This window comes from Carassius gibelio, chromosome A5 (genome assembly GCF_023724105.1).
Source record: "Carassius gibelio isolate Cgi1373 ecotype wild population from Czech Republic chromosome A5, carGib1.2-hapl.c, whole genome shotgun sequence".
In the NCBI taxonomy this organism is placed as follows: Eukaryota; Metazoa; Chordata; class Actinopteri; order Cypriniformes; family Cyprinidae; genus Carassius; species Carassius gibelio.
The window spans coordinates 7,990,939-8,009,412 of record NC_068375.1 but is presented as its reverse complement, the minus strand read 5'-3'; the positions used below and the strand labels follow the sequence as shown (position 1 = coordinate 8,009,412).

Here is an 18,474-nt window from a genome sequence, read left to right as displayed (position 1 = left end):
GCCCGGTCCCTCTCTTGCTTCCTCTAAGTTAGTTTTTGTGGTTTTTGGGCATATTTTCACTGAGAGTGATGTGATGCTAGGACGTGTGTGTTGCTGGCTATTAACAGCTCTTAGTATGTGCAGAGTAAAGCAGGTCAACACTGCATTCAGCATCATTAATATATTCATGTAGGTTTTATACCAATATAGTTTGGTGGCGTTATAAATAAATCCTCGGCACCTCTCTCTCTCTCTCTCTCTCGCTCTATCGCTCTTATTGTTTCTGCTGTGTGCCATTAAAGAGCAGACTCAGAGGCAAAGGACAATGTGTGAATGCCGAGCATTGTAAGTCACATTTGCATATTTGAGATTTATATTATTCAGATGCTTGACATCCTTTCCCAGAAAGCCCCCCCTCTCTCTCTCTTTGCCCGACACCCCACCCTCACCTTTTTCTTGCCTTGCCTCCCTCTCTGTCTTTTGTTTTCCCCCCTGATAAAAATGATTTCATGCGTTCTGAGATGGCCGGCTCTGTGATTAACCTGACTTTCAGCGTCTCTCTCCCTCTTCCTGTCTGCCTGTCTGTTATTATCCGGTGCTCTTTGTCACTGCAGCGGGGCACGGCCGTCTGAGCGTCTCTCACACACACACTGACCTCTGGGGACGGACTGACCGTGTGTGTTACTGAGTGACAGACGTACAGAGCCACATGGAGCAGATTCCCTTCTAAGATTAGAGATTTTTGGGAGAGGCAAAACGAGGGTGGTGAAGGGGTGGAGTGGGGTGCTAATGTGGAGGGTTTTTTTCCGGAAGAAGGGGGTGGGGAGGGATCTAATTAATTTTGAAGGATCATCGGCCCCTTTCGTCCGAGGCAGGGCGGGAGACGGAGGGGTGAGCGAGGGGGTGGAGCGAGTCTGAGGGAGACGGGGAGGAGGGGGGCAGACAGACCCCGGGACTGATTATAATTCTGGGCAGGTAGCAGACGGCTGCTGTGCACACACTGTGGGCCAGGCGGAAAGGAGGGGAACGGTGTGTGTGTGTGTGTGTGTGTGTGTGGGGTGATCTCTGGGAGCAGGTCTTCACGTTCAGTTTCCTTGCACTCTTGTTACCTCACTTCACCTGCGATCACTCTGAGATTCCAGCGATGTTCATCAGAGAAACTAAACTCTCAGATCTCCAGCGTGTCCCAGAATTATAGAAATGATGTCACAGCATCAATACACCAGGTTCCCCAAGTAAAATGTCTTTAAAATACTTCTCTCCGTGCTTATTATGCAGAGACGACTCCAAACGCTGTGGCTCTGTGATGCTTTAAAGCGTTGTGCTGTTTGTTTGAACCCGTCTGGCGGAGCAGACAGAGTCCGTCTGGAAACCTGTGAGAACACAGTCATTATTCTTGAAGTTCTGAATGTAACTTCAGCAACTAACCCTTTACATAAGAGAAATAAATCTAATAAACAACTTATATTAAAAGCAAATGATATAATTGAGTTGTCCTCGCTGCACTCTTGAAATACCCTTTAACTCTTTGTGTATGGCTAAATATTTTCTTATACCCGTGTGAGAAAAGCAAACAAGTACACACACTCTCTTACAGTAAGTGACTCAGTTGAAATGTGCATGTCATATGTAAATATATAATCAAGTGTTATGCATGTGCTCAGAAGAATAACAGTTAGTGAACATCGATGCGTGTACTGTTAAACGTACACGTGTAAGAAGAAACATTCATAAAACATTCACTTCCTTCCAGTGCACTTAAGTGGCTTTTTATTTGATTAATATTATATTATCTGCAGTATTTTTTTTCAATATCCTTTTAAGATTTAAAGTACACTACGAGTGCACATTCAATACAGTTAAATGCTCTTTTTTACACAAGGGTTAAACTTACAGAAATAACAATTAATAACTAATATAGTTTTTTATTTCCTTATAATCAGTCGTTTTATATTGTGCTGTCGTCTTTGATTAAAGCAGGTCATTCACAATGCTTCATGTGAGAAGTAGTTAATTCTGTCCTCAAATAAAATACGCAGTTATGAGGTTTGTTCTGATTTTCATACGTCTGTGCTTCAAATCGTAGTCGGTCGTGTCGTGCTTCATTTCAGAGCTGAATGGTTTGGTTCAAGGCTTAGGACGCTTTTTTCGAAGAATTTTTAGAAATCCAGAAAAATACTTGCAAAACCAAGGCCACCCAAAAAGTGGGCGTCCACTTAGCATGTAGTGTTACACTTCACAAAATATATGAAATATTTGAGAGGCTAATGGAGTGTTTTGTGAAGCTTTTATGTCCGTTACATCTAATGTGCCCCTAAAAGGCTTTTGAAAGATCTTGGTAGTATGTGCCCTAATGAGCTGGTTTCCTCGAAGTCCTGCATCACGCATGTGTGTGTGTGTGTGTGTTTATCAGGAAACATTTACCTCCTCTCCCCGTATCAATATGCATGAAGTGTTGATTGTCTGCACTGTTTGTCATGCTGCATGGTATAGACAAAGCACCGCTTTATACCCAGAACATGGCTTTGATCATGGCCTCTGTTCTCTGCCATTTATATTCATATGCATGTATTTCTGGCAGTGTGGCTGGTGATCAAAGGGATGCGCACACAATATATGCAGTACAGTATGTATCTTGGAATACATTAGCGTTAATTCGTCACCTTTTGGGGTCTTGTTAGCACGCTGTTGTCAATGAATGAGTATTCTGATGGAGATTATATGAATAACGTCATTACAGATACAGTGTCTGCAGAATAGCACATGGCAATGTTGGGCACAAATATGATCATTGTATAAAACCTGTGCATAAATAGGGGTGCACAAACTAGGGGTGAGCAATATGACAAAATCCTTTATCAAGATACCAGTACTTTTCCTTAGTTTCTCAGTTACTTAGGTTCTTTCAACTACAGTCGATCAAATAAATAAGAAATGCTACATACATTGCATGAAGTTCTTCTTATTAAAGTGACACATGTGATTTAGTCGAGAGCAGTGAGAGATCTTCTAGTATTAGACTGCTGTCACTTTAAGAGCTTCCTGGATCCAGTGTACTGTCACACACGTGTTGTCTTCTCTCAGCTGTGACCTACATTGCTGTGTGTGTATTTAACTGTTCCAGGCCTGTCTTCACGTGCATACAGCCAAGTGAGCTCTCTTTCGCTGCTGATTGCATTTGAACGGCTTCAATCACTTTTAAACCACAATATTTAAAAACATACGCAAACAATATGTTTCATGACCACATCAGCATCATGTGAGCGTGTCACCAGTCAATGGTGTCTCACCCCTTTAACATATGGATCGTATACAGTATGAACATGAATGATAATGAGGTATGATATTACCTGTTCAAGTGGTTGGAATTACTCAAATGATTTCATCTGAAAAAGAAGTGCTTATTTGTATGAAATGCACACTTGTAATGCACTTAAAATCTTAAACTTATTAAAAAAATGTACTTGCATATATATTAATTATATTTAAGGTAATTTAATGGTACACTGTAATGTTTTTCACTCGGATATAACGAAATAAAAATAAAAAAGAGCAAGTACATGATAAAACCATCTTGCTTTGACTATGGTAAGCCTATAATAATATTTATATTTTAGAGCTGTTGGGATGGATTTAGCAGGAATCTGCATAAGTGTCATTTTTCACGTCTGTAACTAAGAACAAAAGATCAGGCTACAGCTAGGCTATATGCAGTGGAAAGTGATATAGTAGCTTGAGGTGAAAAAAAGTGTGTGTGTGTGTGTGTGTGTGTGTGTACACCTATAAGTTTCAATGAACACATGTAAAGAACTATAACATTATAATTTTAAATTTAGTGTCCCTAGTAAAAAAATAATAATAAAATGACTAATAAATGTACTAAAATGTAGTTGAAATACATTTGTTTCATGATAAGTATACTACAAAAACATATACATGTCTATGTACTTAATAAAAATAAAAGTTATAATTTTAAATGTACACATATATTTAAATGCATGGCAAGTTTCAATAGAAATAACATCAAAGGATATTTGTAATTGATCATAAATGCAGGTTATTACATTCAGAAGAACACCATATTTTAAAGTAATTATGAAAACACACATAAAGATGTTTTTTTTAAGTGTCTGAAACCATTCTATTCAGTTTGCACTTAAGTATGTATTTTTAAGTATAATATTCCTGTAAAAAGTGCACAAGTACTCTTTTTATGCTGAAGGACATTTCTTGGAGAATCTTACAAAAGAGTGATCTGACCCTTATCTAGAGACCGGCGACCGCATAGCAATGTGCAGAAACTAGTTTTCACTACTTAGTTTTCTTCATAAATTGTCAAATTTACAGTAAGCTGACAATTGCGTATTGTTTTTTTATTCCAGATGATCCCGGTGTATTTTGACGGTGGTTTATGGTTGACACAATCACCGTGTGTTAGCATCAGTGTGTGTGAACATTAGCTCCACACTTAACACCAACAACAAGAAGTGTTGGAAACCTCTGTTCATTTGCCATCCACACTATGCTCAGAACTAAGATTCGTTGCCACTTCGTAAAGCATCGTTTTTCTTTTTCCTGGAATCGACAACACATTTTTGGGCCATGATCAAACCACTGCCATTGCATAGCATAAAGTTAGTCATCTGCTTATTTTCATACGTTGAGAATTTTTTTTCCGGTTCGGCAGTGTTGTAACTTGTATTAAATGTCTAGTCATAACAAGTCATAGCCATCCGTTGCACCAAAACATGTTGATATATATACAACAGACCATTCATGGCATTACAAACAAGGATAATGGATGACAAATCAACTCATTTACATATGTATGGATGTATTTATGTATCTTGATAACTGGTAGTATGTTAAGCTTTAGTTAAATGATATATATTAAAGCATGAGGGTTAGAGTAAAAGATTTAGTAATGCTATCTTACACAATGCCTGTGCAGTTGCATCAGTATGATGAGGATATCTTTTGTGGTTGTAATGCAAGGGCACTAATTCCAGTAAAGCATAGGCTAGCACTTCACAGGTGTAACAATGAGAAATAACAACTCAGGAGAATGAGTGCCTATTACTGTATGTCTGAGTATTGTACATCACATTAATAATCAAGTGCATCGTAATAAGATCAATCTGTGAGGTTCGGTGATGATGAGTGACCTGACCGAGGTCAGTGCAGCTTCGATCTACTGAAGACTTTCAGTGCTCATGTTCTTAAATGTCCTAGTGTTGCAGGAAGATATGGTATAATTGTGTTGATTATGAATGTCTGTGCTGTTGTGAGATGTGTCCGTGTAAGGTCAGGTCTTAAGGGGGTCTGTACAGTCCAGAGGGGCGGAGCATCATTTATTTTGACGGAGAGATTTCCAGTGACACGAGTAGAATGAAACTGAACGCAGGGACAGATTTGATTGTTTTTGTGCAGACTGTGTGCTCTTACATTGCTGTGATAGTAACAAATTCACAGTCTCAAGGGTGTGATAATGTCAGCTGTAGTGAATGCAACACATACTTGCATTGCATTTCACCGCGGTCTGAGCATTTCCAAATGCAACAAAAGTGAGTTTGCATGCATGTACTTGTGTAAAGTATGGGCCTTACACAAAGATAGATTTGAAATTGTGGTACGTAACACATAACTATGTTAAAACATACTACAAAAAAAAAAACACAAAAAATTAAAAATGTGACTTTCTTGTGATTCATTTGTCACACTGAAAATGGAAATTCAAGTTGCTACAGGTCACAGAATACACTGTGCTCTTTTGCTTACTGCTCTTTTTGACAAATGTATAGACCATACATTTTGATATGCATCAAAGCACAAATACAATGAGAAGCAAAGCAAACAAGCGTTATGACAAACGTTGCTCATTAATTTAAAAATAGATTAAAGACAGACGAGTTCTACAGGTTTCTTTAGATTTCTACCGGGTGAAATAAGTAGATTGTCTGAGATTTGATCTCAATCGTGTTTTTTCACATGATCATATAATGTGTTGGCGTGGTTGTTAGGCTGATTAGCGAGCGGGTTTGGTGAGTTAGGGGGAGGTTTGGCACCTGGCACGCGTTGACGGTTACTGGTTACTCTCTCAGCTATCAGGCAAATATGGTGTGGTCTGGCAAAGAGAACAAGGTGTACACACCAGCCTGAATGGCTCTCATCACAGACACGACTTATGACACTGTACAGCCCTCCATCTTGATTGATTTATTTATCTTTGAAAGAGGCCAATAAAAATAGTCTTGTCTTATGGGCACATGAAAAATTGATGAGATTTTGAGAATTCAAAGACTGCATTGTTTGTGGAAAGGTTATCTGTGAAATTCAGTGTTGCATCTCTGAAGAAGAAAAAAAATCATTTTTAATTGCATGCATCTGTGCTGTCTGCTAGAGGCGTGCAAATACAATGGAAAATATGCATGGGTAAATAAAACCGGTATTTGAAGAAAAAACCGTCAACCTTTTCAACAAATATCAACCTTTATTAAGGAAACTGTCAAACATTAAAAGAAACATAGATACCTAAAACGACTGCACACTGATTGTCATATACCATGTCTGATTTCTTCCTGGCAACAGATTCATTTAGTAATTTGTATGTTGTTTGAAATGATTTTTCCTGAGCGGTTTCTCACAGTTCAGTTATAATCTATGCGTTAGAATAACACAAAGAGCTTTTTAAAAGATTAAGCAATACAATACAGTAAGTGTCTTTAACTACTACTGTATGTACTAACAGGTGACAGGTCTTTTTTTATATTTTTATAAATGTGGCGTTTGTCGTTTTTGCAAATGAACTCTTCAGATGAATGTGGACAGACCACACTTGCTAACTCTACTGTAACCACCTCTGCTAAAACTGTTCCCGCTGGTGTGATATGGAAAAGAGCTGTGGGAACCTTCTATAGGGTGCAATGAAAAAACACATGCTGTTGATATGTGAAGTATGTGAAGTCAATCAAAATCAAGGTCTATTAGCTCAATTAGCTCTCAAAAAAAAGAAATCTAAAATTTAAAATCTAGGCATTAATATATGATACATGTACAATAAAACACATGTAACCAACTAGCAATAGCACGTAGCAAATACATGCTTTATAAAATGTTTAAAAAGTACTTCTGAATGTACATCTGAATGATGCATGTAAAGACAGACCACAGCTTTGAATAGAAAGAAACAATTGTATACTGCAGTCACTCCTTTTAGAAATAGTTAGTTATTATATTGAATAAAAAACTCATCATATACTACCCTGCTTGTCATATGAGCTGATTATGTGCGCATGTGTAATTTAGTCCTTCAGCATTTTGTGTAAAACTATCCATGCAATTAAATTGTAAAAATCTTATTATTTTAATGAAAATATGCTGTTTTGTGTATTTCACATCAATTAAAGAATTGTGCAGGTGGAATGCAATAAACTAGGCTGTTTATGGTTGCCAAGCAACAAGGCATCTGCCGCATTAATGTAGGATTGGACCGAAGTGTGGTCACAGGTGTGTGGAGATCGGCCTGCAGATCTGACAGCATCCACCGTCAGTCTCTCACACGCTCAGCATCACGTCAGCATATAAGATGTGTCTTGCTTTCTATTATAACATGATTGTCTTCCTGGAGAATAAACTCTGAGGATACAGAACGAATAAGAAAGAGAGCGAGAGATGAGGGTTTGCCGTTCCAACTTGATGGATAGTGACCTACAGATGCCGGATCCATTCACAGAGCCAGAACATGGGAATTACACACCGGTCTAGACAGAGACTAAATTGAATCTCAGCCTAACCACTTCAGCACATAAAGTGTGCTGAGAGAGACAGGAGAAGCGGTGGAGTTAAGGGAATGTAAGGGTCATCAGATCTCTAAGGACCGTGTCGTTTTGAGAGCTTTCAGACACATTTGAAAAGCTGTGATCTGACAGTGTCACACCGTGCCTGTCCTCGTCCTGGTTTTGGACGTAGGTTAAGCTTTCAGAATAAATCTAAATATATACTAAGCTCTTCTTGTGGAAGAGCATGGACTGTGACGTGTTTCAGTGTCTCTGCATCACCATCCAGAAAATAAGGAAATAATATTTAATGTGAATAACGATTTCACATGTGGTCTGTTGGAATGAGACGGTAAATGAGACGGTATTTCTGGTTGGTAACATTTCTGGTTAATTCGCACAATGTCTGAGGACGTGATATGGTTTAGCACGCTTATGCAATTGAAAGACTGTGTTTTAAAAATATAAATATGTAATCTGACGCACTGAGACGCACATGCTAACAGTGCTTTTTGTGCAGCTCACGGTAAATGCTGCTTATATATATATATATATATATATGTGTGTGTGTGTGTGTCTTGAAAAATCTTGTATATGTATAGGGAGTAGCTATGAGGGACCGTACAAGCGACAATTCATTCTTGCACTCTCACACACTTACTTTCTCCTTTCACATACATACTTTTTTTTTGCTTTCACACACATGCATTCTCTTTTTACATACATATATTTCTATCTTTTTTGGTATCCATTACTTCCTGTTTAAGCAGGAAGTCATTCTCAGACCAGGAAATTCATGTGCAAGACCTGATCAGCTCTTCCTCACAATTTTACAGTTATGCTATTCAAAGTCATCCTGTTTTCTTTTCAAGTGCATATTTTTAAGTTTTTAACTTGAACATATCATTATGTAACATACATGTTCTACAGATCTGTGAACAAGTGTTAATACACTGATTTTGATCATATTAACAGTGCTTTACACTAAGGAAATGTTTTACTGGTCCAGTTCGGCCTGTGGTTTAATTTATTTTACTTGCCCTGGCAACATTTTTTCACAGGACTTGCCACAATCAATCAATCAATCAATCAATCAATCAATCAATCAATTAATAAGACTTATTGTTTTCATTGTTGACTGTAACATTGTATTGTAATAAATAACCATTTTGCACAAATAGGTACAATAGTTCAAATATAAAACTAAAACAAACCATGCTTTTTCAGGTCTTTCAGGTAGGACTAACTATTCCAGTTAAGGATGCACTGATCAGGATTTTATTTATTTTACAATCAAATGAGCCAATTCCCATTCTCGTTGCCAACTTATTTAGTTCTTATTCTTTCTTTTTTTTACATTTATAAAATGTTTATTTCGCTCTGTTACTGGCCAAACTAACCTTGAGCTAACAAACAAACAAACAAAAAATATATGCAACATGAAGCAAGTGCACAAAACAAAAACATCAGATGGGCTGAATGAATATTTTATTATTACTATTTATTTTTATTAGTTTTATTTCCTTAATTATATGTGTGTCTGCACTATGTTTGTACTTTCTGTTCTGGAAGCTCCTGAAGAAATTTCTTCTGTGTGTAAACACTCTTTCTGATTCTGATGAAAATGCTAATTCAATCTCTGACAGCAGGTGGTGCTTATAGAACACTAGCCTAGCACTGAGTTATTGCTGCATGCAGAGCTGCGATTGAAAAAATAAATAAGTAAATACAAATCAAAAAATAAATAAACCACAATGAGTCTTGAGTTATTTAAATTATATAAAGATATCGCTGTCCCTAACTTGCAAACTTAATTCAACTAACTTAATTCACTTCCTAAATTAAATAAAAAAAAAAAAAAAAAACTTTGACACTTACAATACTTCTATCTGGAAACACGACTTATGCTGAGCTAGCGTCCTAAGAACAAGTCCATATAACCTTTTCACAATGATAATATTTATTTATTTTTTAAAACCCAGATAGCTTGCTGAAATACTTCTGTGGCTGCCTCATCTACCTCAGCCATGCTGATCAAGACTTGTCCCGATGAGCCTGATAGCGCCTAACCTGCCTTCCGTTTCAACTAAAAGCCTTCCGTTTCCACTATACTCCTTCCATTTCCGTTTCCACTGTACTCCTTCCATTTCCGTTTCCACTATACTTCTTCCGTTTCAACTAAACGCCTTCCGTTTCCACTATGTTCCTGCCGTTTCCACTATGCTCCTTCCATTTCCACTATACTCCTTCCGTTTCCACTATACTCCTACCAGTTCCGTTTCCACTATACTTCTTCCGTTTCTACTATGCTCCTGCCGTTTCCACTATGCTCCTTCCATTTCCACTATGCTCCTTCCGTTTCCACTATACTCCTTCCAGTTCCGTTTCCACTATACTCCTTCCGTTTCAACTAAATGCCTTCCATTTCCACTCTACTCCTTCCGTTTCCACTATGCTCCTTCCGTTTCCACTATACTCCTTCCATTTCCATTTCCACTATACTCCTTCCGTTTCCACTATACGCCTTCCGTTTTAAGTAAATGCCTTACGTTTCTACTATACTCCTTCCATTTCAACTAAACGCCTTCCGCTTCCACTATACTCCTTCCGTTTCAACTAAACGCCTTCTATTTCCACTATACTCCTTCCGTTTCCACTATACTTTTTCCGTTTCAAATAAACGCCTTCCATTTCCACTATGTTTCTGCCGTTTCCACTATGCTCCTTCCGTTTCCACTATACTCCTGCCAGTTCCGTTTCCACTATACTCCTTCCGTTTCCACTATGCTCCTGCCGTTTCCACTATGCACCTTCCATTTCCACTATGCTCCTTCCGTTTCCACTATACTCCTTCCAGTTCAACTAAAAGCCTTCCATTTCCGCTCTACTCCTTCTGTTTCCACTATTCTCCTTCCATTTCCATTTCCACTATACTCCTTCCGTTTCTACTATGCGCCTTCCGTTTCAACTAAATGCCTTCTATTTCCACTATACTCCCGTTTCAACTAAACGCCTTCCGTTTCCACTATACTCTTTCCGTTTCCACTATACTCCTTCCGTTTCAACCAAACGCCTTCCATTTACAACATACTCCTTCCATTTCCACTTTACTCCTTCCGTTTCAACTAAACGCCTTCCATTTCCACTATATTCCTTCAGTTTCCACTATGCTCCTTTCGTTTCCACTATGCTGCTTCCATTTCCACTTTAGTCCTTGCGTTTACGTTTCCACTATACTCCTTCCATTTTTGTTTCCACTATACTCCTTCCGTTTCAACTAAACGCCTTCCATTTCCACTTTACTCCTTCCATTTCCACTATACTCCTTCCATTTCCACTATACTCCTTCCAGTTCCATTTCCACTATACTCCTCCCGTTTCCTCTATGCTCCTTCCGTTTACACTATGATCCTTCCGTTTCCACTATACTCCTTCCGTTTCCATTTCCACTATACTCCTTCTGTTTCCATTTCCACTATACTCCTTACATTTCCGTTTCCACTATACTCCTTCAATTTCAACTTAATGCCTTCCATTTCCACTATACTCCTTCTGTTTCCACTATACACCTTCCATTTCAACTAAACGCCTTCTGTTTCCACTATACTCCTTCCGTTTCAACTAAACGCCTTCTATTTCCACTATACTCCTTCCGTTTCCAATATACTCCTTTCGTTTCCACTATACTCCTTCCGTTTCCACTATACTTCTTCCGTTTCAACTAATCGCCTTCCATTTCCTCTATACTCCTTCCATTTCCACTATGCTCCTTCCATTTCCACTATGCTGCTTCTGTTTCCATTTCCACTATACTCCTTCCATTTTCGTTTCCACTATGCTGCTTCTGTTTCCATTTCCACTATACTCCTTCTATTTTCGTTTCCACTTTACTCCTTCCGTTTCAACTAAACGCCTTCTGTTTCTGCTATACTCCTTCAGTTTCAACTAAACGCCTTCCGTTTCCACTATGTTCCTTCCGTTTCCACTAAACTCCATCCGTTTCCACTATACTCCTTCCGTTTCAACCAAACACCTTCTATTTCCGCTGTACTCCTTCCATTTCCACTATACTCCTTCCATTTCAACTAAATGCCTTCCGTTTCCACTATGTTCCTTCCGTTTCCACTATGCTCCTTCCGTTTCCACTATACTCCTTCCGTTTCCATTTCCACTATACTCCTTCCATTTTCATTTCCACTATACTCGTTCCATTTCCTCTATACTCCTTCCGTTTCAACTAAACGCCTTCCGTTTACTCTATACTCCTTCCATTTCCACTATGCTGCTTCTGTTTCCATTTCCACTATACTCCTTCCATTTTCGTTTCCACTATGCTGCTTCTGTTTCCATTTCCACTATACTCCTTCCATTTTCGTTTCCACTATACTCCTTCCGTTTCAACTAAACGCCTTCTATTTCCACCATACTCCTTCCATTTCCACTATAATCCTTCCGTTTCAACTATACTCCATCCGTTTCCACTGTACTCCTTCCGTTTCAACAAAACGCCTTCCATTTCCACTATACTCCTTCCGTTTCAACTAAACGCCTTCCGTTTCCACTATGCTCCTTCCATTTCCACTATACTCCTTCCATTTTCGTTTCCACTATACTCCTTCCGTTTCAACTAAACGCCTTCCGTTTCAACTATACTCCATCCGTTTCCACTATACTCCTTCCGTTTCAACAAAACGCCTTCCATTTCCACTATACTCCTTCCGTTTCAACTAAACGCCTTCCGTTTCCACTATGCTCCTTCCATTTCCACTATACTCCTTCCATTTTCGTTTCCACTATACTCCTTCCGTTTCAACTAAACGCCTTCTATTTCCACCATACTCCTTCCATTTCCACTATAATCCTTCCGTTTCAACTATACTCCATCCGTTTCCACTATACTCCTTCCGTTTCAACAAAACGCCTTTCATTTCCACTATACTCCTTCCGTTTCAACTAAACGCCTTCCGTTTCCACTATGCTCCTTCCATTTCCACTATACTCCTTCCATTTTCGTTTCCACTATACTCCTTCCGTTTCCATTTCCACTATACTCCTTCCATTTTCATTTCCACTATACTCGTTCCATTTCCTCTATACTCCTTCCGTTTCAACTAAACGCCTTCCGTTTACTCTATACTCCTTCCATTTCCACTATGCTGCTTCTGTTTCCATTTCCACTATACTCCTTCCATTTTCGTTTCCACTATGCTGCTTCTGTTTCCATTTCCACTATACTCCTTCCATTTTCGTTTCCACTATACTCCTTCCGTTTCAACTAAACGCCTTCTATTTCCACCATACTCCTTCCATTTCCACTATAATCCTTCCGTTTCAACTATACTCCATCCGTTTCCACTATACTCCTTCCGTTTCAACAAAACGCCTTCCATTTCCACTATACTCCTTCCGTTTCAACTAAACGCCTTCCGTTTCCACTATGCTCCTTCCATTTCCACTATACTCCTTCCATTTTCGTTTCCACTATACTCCTTCCGTTTCAACTAAACGCCTTTCGTTTCAACTGTAGTCCTTCAGTTTCAACTAAAGGCCTTCCATTTCCACTAAACACCTTCCGTTTCCACTATACTGTTTCAGTTTCCACTATACTCCTATAGTGCCAGAATAAATTAAGTCTTGTACGGCCCCTCATAAGTAGCTCATAAAGTGCATTTTAAGACACAATATGTGCCAAACATCTTCCCAAACTTTTGATGAGAAGGATTGATGAATCCATGATAAATTACATTTTAGTATTAATTTTAAAATAATTAGATGTGTTTCATTAATTTGCTCTACCTGTTTATGAATTCATGGTCATTGAAATATATTTCTAGTTTTAGGCTCTGCTTGGAATATAGCACCCAAATGGCTTGCACCACTTTTGTGGTAATTTTATGGATGCTCTTATGATCTTCGAAGCTTTACTCATTGCAGCCTCTTGTTAAAGAGTGACCAGTACAACTCTTTAAAATCCCACCTCTTCGTGTGTAAAGGAAGAACAGGTTTAGAACACTAGGGTTAGTAAATATTTACAGAATCTTCATTTTTGGGTCAGTGTGGTATATAAAGGTGCATGATGTTAAATGTGGAGAATGGAGAAGAGAGAGGAAGCCTGTGTTCTAAATAGAGTACTAGTGTATTTCATGCAGTCGCGATTTCTTTAATTGGTCATCTAGTAAATGTGATCGTTTCGACACTAGTGTCTTGGTGTTCTCGGTCAAATGACCTACAGTAACTATGTTTGTTTAAACAGTTATCGCCTCAAAAATAAATGATACAGTTCCACAATCGAGATCAAAAAGACCCCCTCCCTTAATTTTTTCACAATAGTTTTGATCACAGATGGCACAAAATATCATCTTGACACATTTGATGAGTTGCTATGCTGTTTTTGTCATTTGATCTGAATATCAAAATGTATAATATGTAGTCAGTCGAAACAGCTATGAGATTAATTGATCATCTCTGGAAAGTAGTTATCTGTGACAGTGTATTATGTTTTGTGCTTAATATCAACTTTTTTGGTGTCTTATTTGTTAATGAGCTATTTGTGGACACATTGTCTTTAGATCTGTGGACTAAAAAGTTTTTTTTTTTTTTTTACATGAAAAGATCAAATTACATCCTTGGTGTAAGAAATAATGATAATGAACAATTATTTATTATTTTACATTAATAACACTATTACACACACACACACACGCACACAAACACACACACATTATCTTATCCTACTGATCATGGTTTATGCAACTTTATATATATTCCTCCCAGAAGGTTTTTGGGATACAATATTTCAATACAGTATGCATACGTTGGAAGATATTGTAGGTTATTTGAATATTCCATGTAGCCTATAGAGAACATGTGCATAATTTGAAGCATTTGCATTGTGAACATGACACATACCAAAATATTTCTATGAGTCATATGAATTCATAACATGCATCTTTTGTTTCTTTGGTGAAATAAATCAACAGACTCGCTTTTCTTTACCTCAGAGAGAGAGAGAGAGAGAGAGAGAGAGAATGTGTGTGTGTGTGCGTGTGTGTGTGTGTGTGTGTGTGTGTGTGTGTGTGTGTGTGTGTGTGTGTGTGTGTGTGAGTGCTTGTGTGAGTGCTTGTGTGTGTGTGTGTCTGTCCCGGTGACCCTGATCGCACCTGATCTGCCTTCCGTTTCCACTTCCATTACAACTTTGGATATATATTCCTCCCAAAAGGAAGTATTTGCATTGTGAACATGACACATACCAATAATTATATGAGTCATATTAATTCATAACGTGCATCTTTTGTTTATTTGACTCACTTTAGAGAAAGAAAGAAAGAGAGAGAGAGAGAGAGAGAGTGTGTGTGTGGGTGTGTGGGTGTGTGGGTGTGTGGGTGTGTGTGTGTGGAATGGGAATGTGATCGGCTGTGGTGGTGAAAGGATGGGTGTGGCAGGCTGACCAATCTATCATCTCTCTCTTGCGTAATAACACCTGGCCCAGTGAGCATATGATTTCTCCTTCGGCAGAGTTTGACCCTGTAATTGGTGGTGAAGTGTGTCCACAAGTCTGTCACAAATGTGTCTTTGTGATAACCCGGAGGGAAGTGCTTCCTGCCTCCATAGCAACAGACAGGAAGTTACAGTGCTACAACCATCTCTTTATACTGTACATTCACAAAGTGTAAAGGAAGGGGAACTGCTGTTTTTCATATGCAATATGTGGAGGAATGATGGAAGTGTTTTGAGGTGTCATAACTTCATGATAGTGATATACTGTATGCTGTAATCTGATTTAATGGGAAAAATATTATACAGACGTTTTCATTAGTAAGTGCATTTTTATCATTAAAAATGTAGATAAAGATTGTAATAATAAACTATGTAATTCCTCTTTTATGCACTTAAATTATGATTTAATACAAAACAATTTGAATTTTTTATTTTTATTTTTTAATCCAAAAAATAAATACAAATTAGTCTCTTTTAAATAATAGTTTTCTCTCAATAAACTCCTAATAGTCAGTGAGGTAGTTGTTAAATTTAGGAATGGGGTGGATTAAAATATGTTAATGCAGATTAAGGCATCCATATGTCCTTTATCAGTATTAATAAACAGATTATTAGCAACTAGTTAATAGTGAGAACTGGTCCTTAAATTAAAATGTTACCACAAACTTCTATACTTCTTTTATTTTTAAAATTATATTCACTTGTTTATGATGGATTTAAACATCATGGTAGTATTTTTGTATTGCCTTAAATGTATGCTCAATTTTAAAAACCCATAAAAATTACAATAAAAATACCATTATAAAACAGATCGTTTTGGTGCTTGATTATGATTGGCTGAGCAGCATTCGATGCTGTTTTAAAATACTCTTTAACCTAGGTATGAAAAACTTGTCACCGAAACATATCCCTGAAACACTTAATAATCTCCTTGACCGTAAAGAGGATACTACAAAAAAGATATCGCTTACGTCACAGCATACACAGTCATTTGGCACTCCTGCCCGCGTAATACTGCCCATATATAACACTGCAAAAACACTATCCCTGCAACCACCCAGAACACCCTAGCAAGTGCAACAACGTAGGCGTCCAATGACCAATGAGAAGAGTACAGAAACATCTGACCATAAACAAACCTTATTGGTTCCTGCAGAAGCTCAAACTAAGCGACTGTTTAATTGATTCTCGCGTGTCAAACAAGCACGGTTGAGCTTCCTCTGACCCAAACTGCTCCTTAGTCGAAGGCATCTTTTCTAGTCCTGTCCTTTTGAGGCTTCTGGGTTAGACTCTGTCTGCGCACGGCTCCATAAATGTTTCCAAAACACATTTTGTTGGTATTTAATTAAGGAATGAAATTGGACGAGCCTAGTCCTGATTCATTTTGCTCCAAATCTTTTTTTGTGAACCGGAATGATTCGTGATTAGAGAATGTGAAGGATACGTTTGATGACTTGAAAATATGCTGAATAAAGAACGTGAAACGAAGGCTGCATTCCAAGGATCCTTCAAATTGAGACAGCCTTCAACGGTGCTTAATGTGCACATATTTTATGTGTGTTATGTATGCGCATTGATCAAAGTTTGTGAATATAAGCCTAAATTAATTCTGTTCATCATATAAAGAGATTGTGTCTCTTCAGAAGAAAAATGAAACTGCTCAATTTAAATGGATTTCTTTTACAATCTCTTTATGAACTTTTTGAAGCAACAAGGTTTTGAGTGAATGGATGAACTACATCTTTAAGAAATTATGATTTTTTTTTACCTCATAAATTTAAAGATCTGCCCTGTAACTGGTTCAGAGTTAGCATCATCTACAGTCCTTATACAGGTTGGTATCAACATTTTTAAGGAAAGGTTACCTGGTAAGCTTTCATTAAATAAACATTCAGAATTTTCTTTTTAATTTATTGATTTATATGTTAATTCTTCCGCCATTAAAAGTAGGTCCTCAGTGGCAATAAAGAAACAGTGGCGGTTTAATGAGGTCACAGGTGTGTGTTTAAGCCTAGTTTTTGAATGAACTATTTGAAAGAAGGGTCTCGGTCTTACTCGATGCCAGTCATTAATATCCTACTGGTCAATAATGTAACCTGCAATAAAGTCGCTGTAAACTGTATTACACAGACTCAGCCAATATTGATGGCCCCGGGGAATCAGGTGCCCCATCTGATATTGAAAAAACATATTTGGCAAACGTTCTAGTGTGTTTTTGTGTTCTGGAGTGCATCAAATGTTCATTCAGCATGCAAAATGCCAAGTTTTTATCTAATGCCAAGTTTTTCAAGCTCGCGAATCCTCTCATTATAACAACGTGTAGATACGATGTAAATAAGAGATTGATTGTGCAGTGCAGGGAGATTCATTATTTAACAGAAAGTCTTGAGATCACGATGAACTTCAGTGCTTTTAGACATCTTTTAGTGATTGTAGTGCTCTTTCTAGACTGTATAATCCTGTCAGACTGTCTCAGAACGGATATATTAACCTCAGAGAAGAAAGTATCGTGTTTCGTGTCATGATTTCATTTGTCTTGATGCTTTAAATTGTCTTGCACCAGCACGAACTGCTGTGCACTCACACAAATGCACGAATGTGATGACTGGAGACTTTCGCTTAATAAAAGATTACATTTTCTATTTGTTTCTCAGCAAACCCCTTAAGAAAACTTGGAACATGGAACAAGTTGCATGGGATAATTTTATGACATTTAAAGCTTTTTTTTGTAAAAAGATTGAAGTAGATTACAATTCATTAAATGGACAAGTGCAAGCAATTTTTTTATTATATAATGTCTTCTTTTGTGATCCAAACTTAATAAGCATAACATGGCTTTAGAACGGCATCAGGTTGACTAATTATTTATTTAAGTTGTGGAGAGGTAAATAAAGCGAGGTGTTTATGCGGGGCGTAAAAGAGCATGCATAGTTATTATGTGGCCCCCAAATCACTAAGTCCCCCCCTGCACAGACTAACGGTCCGTCTAGGACACAGAGTGACACGAACGGTGAAAAATCCCAGTGCTGTTACTGGTGGAATATCAGCAGTCTTGGAAGCCTTTGGTCCAATCAGATTCAAGGACTAGAACTCACTGTTGTATCAAATGAACTACCAGCCGTTACAGCTGAATACCTGTCATATCTTTTGTTGCTTGTATAGAAATGTAATTTTATTTGTCAGAAAAGAGTAAATCTCCCATGCTGAGCAACAAAAACCAAAC

The 18,474-nt window shown here is 37.9% G+C and overlaps 1 protein-coding gene across 3 annotated transcripts in view; it reads left to right on the top strand.

Annotated features, from left to right (window-relative positions):
* Positions 1-18,474, top strand: part of LOC127991207 (zinc finger and BTB domain-containing protein 20-like) — a 53,653-nt gene that overhangs the window by 15,597 nt on the left and 19,582 nt on the right. The gene's annotated exons all lie outside the window — the stretch shown is intronic.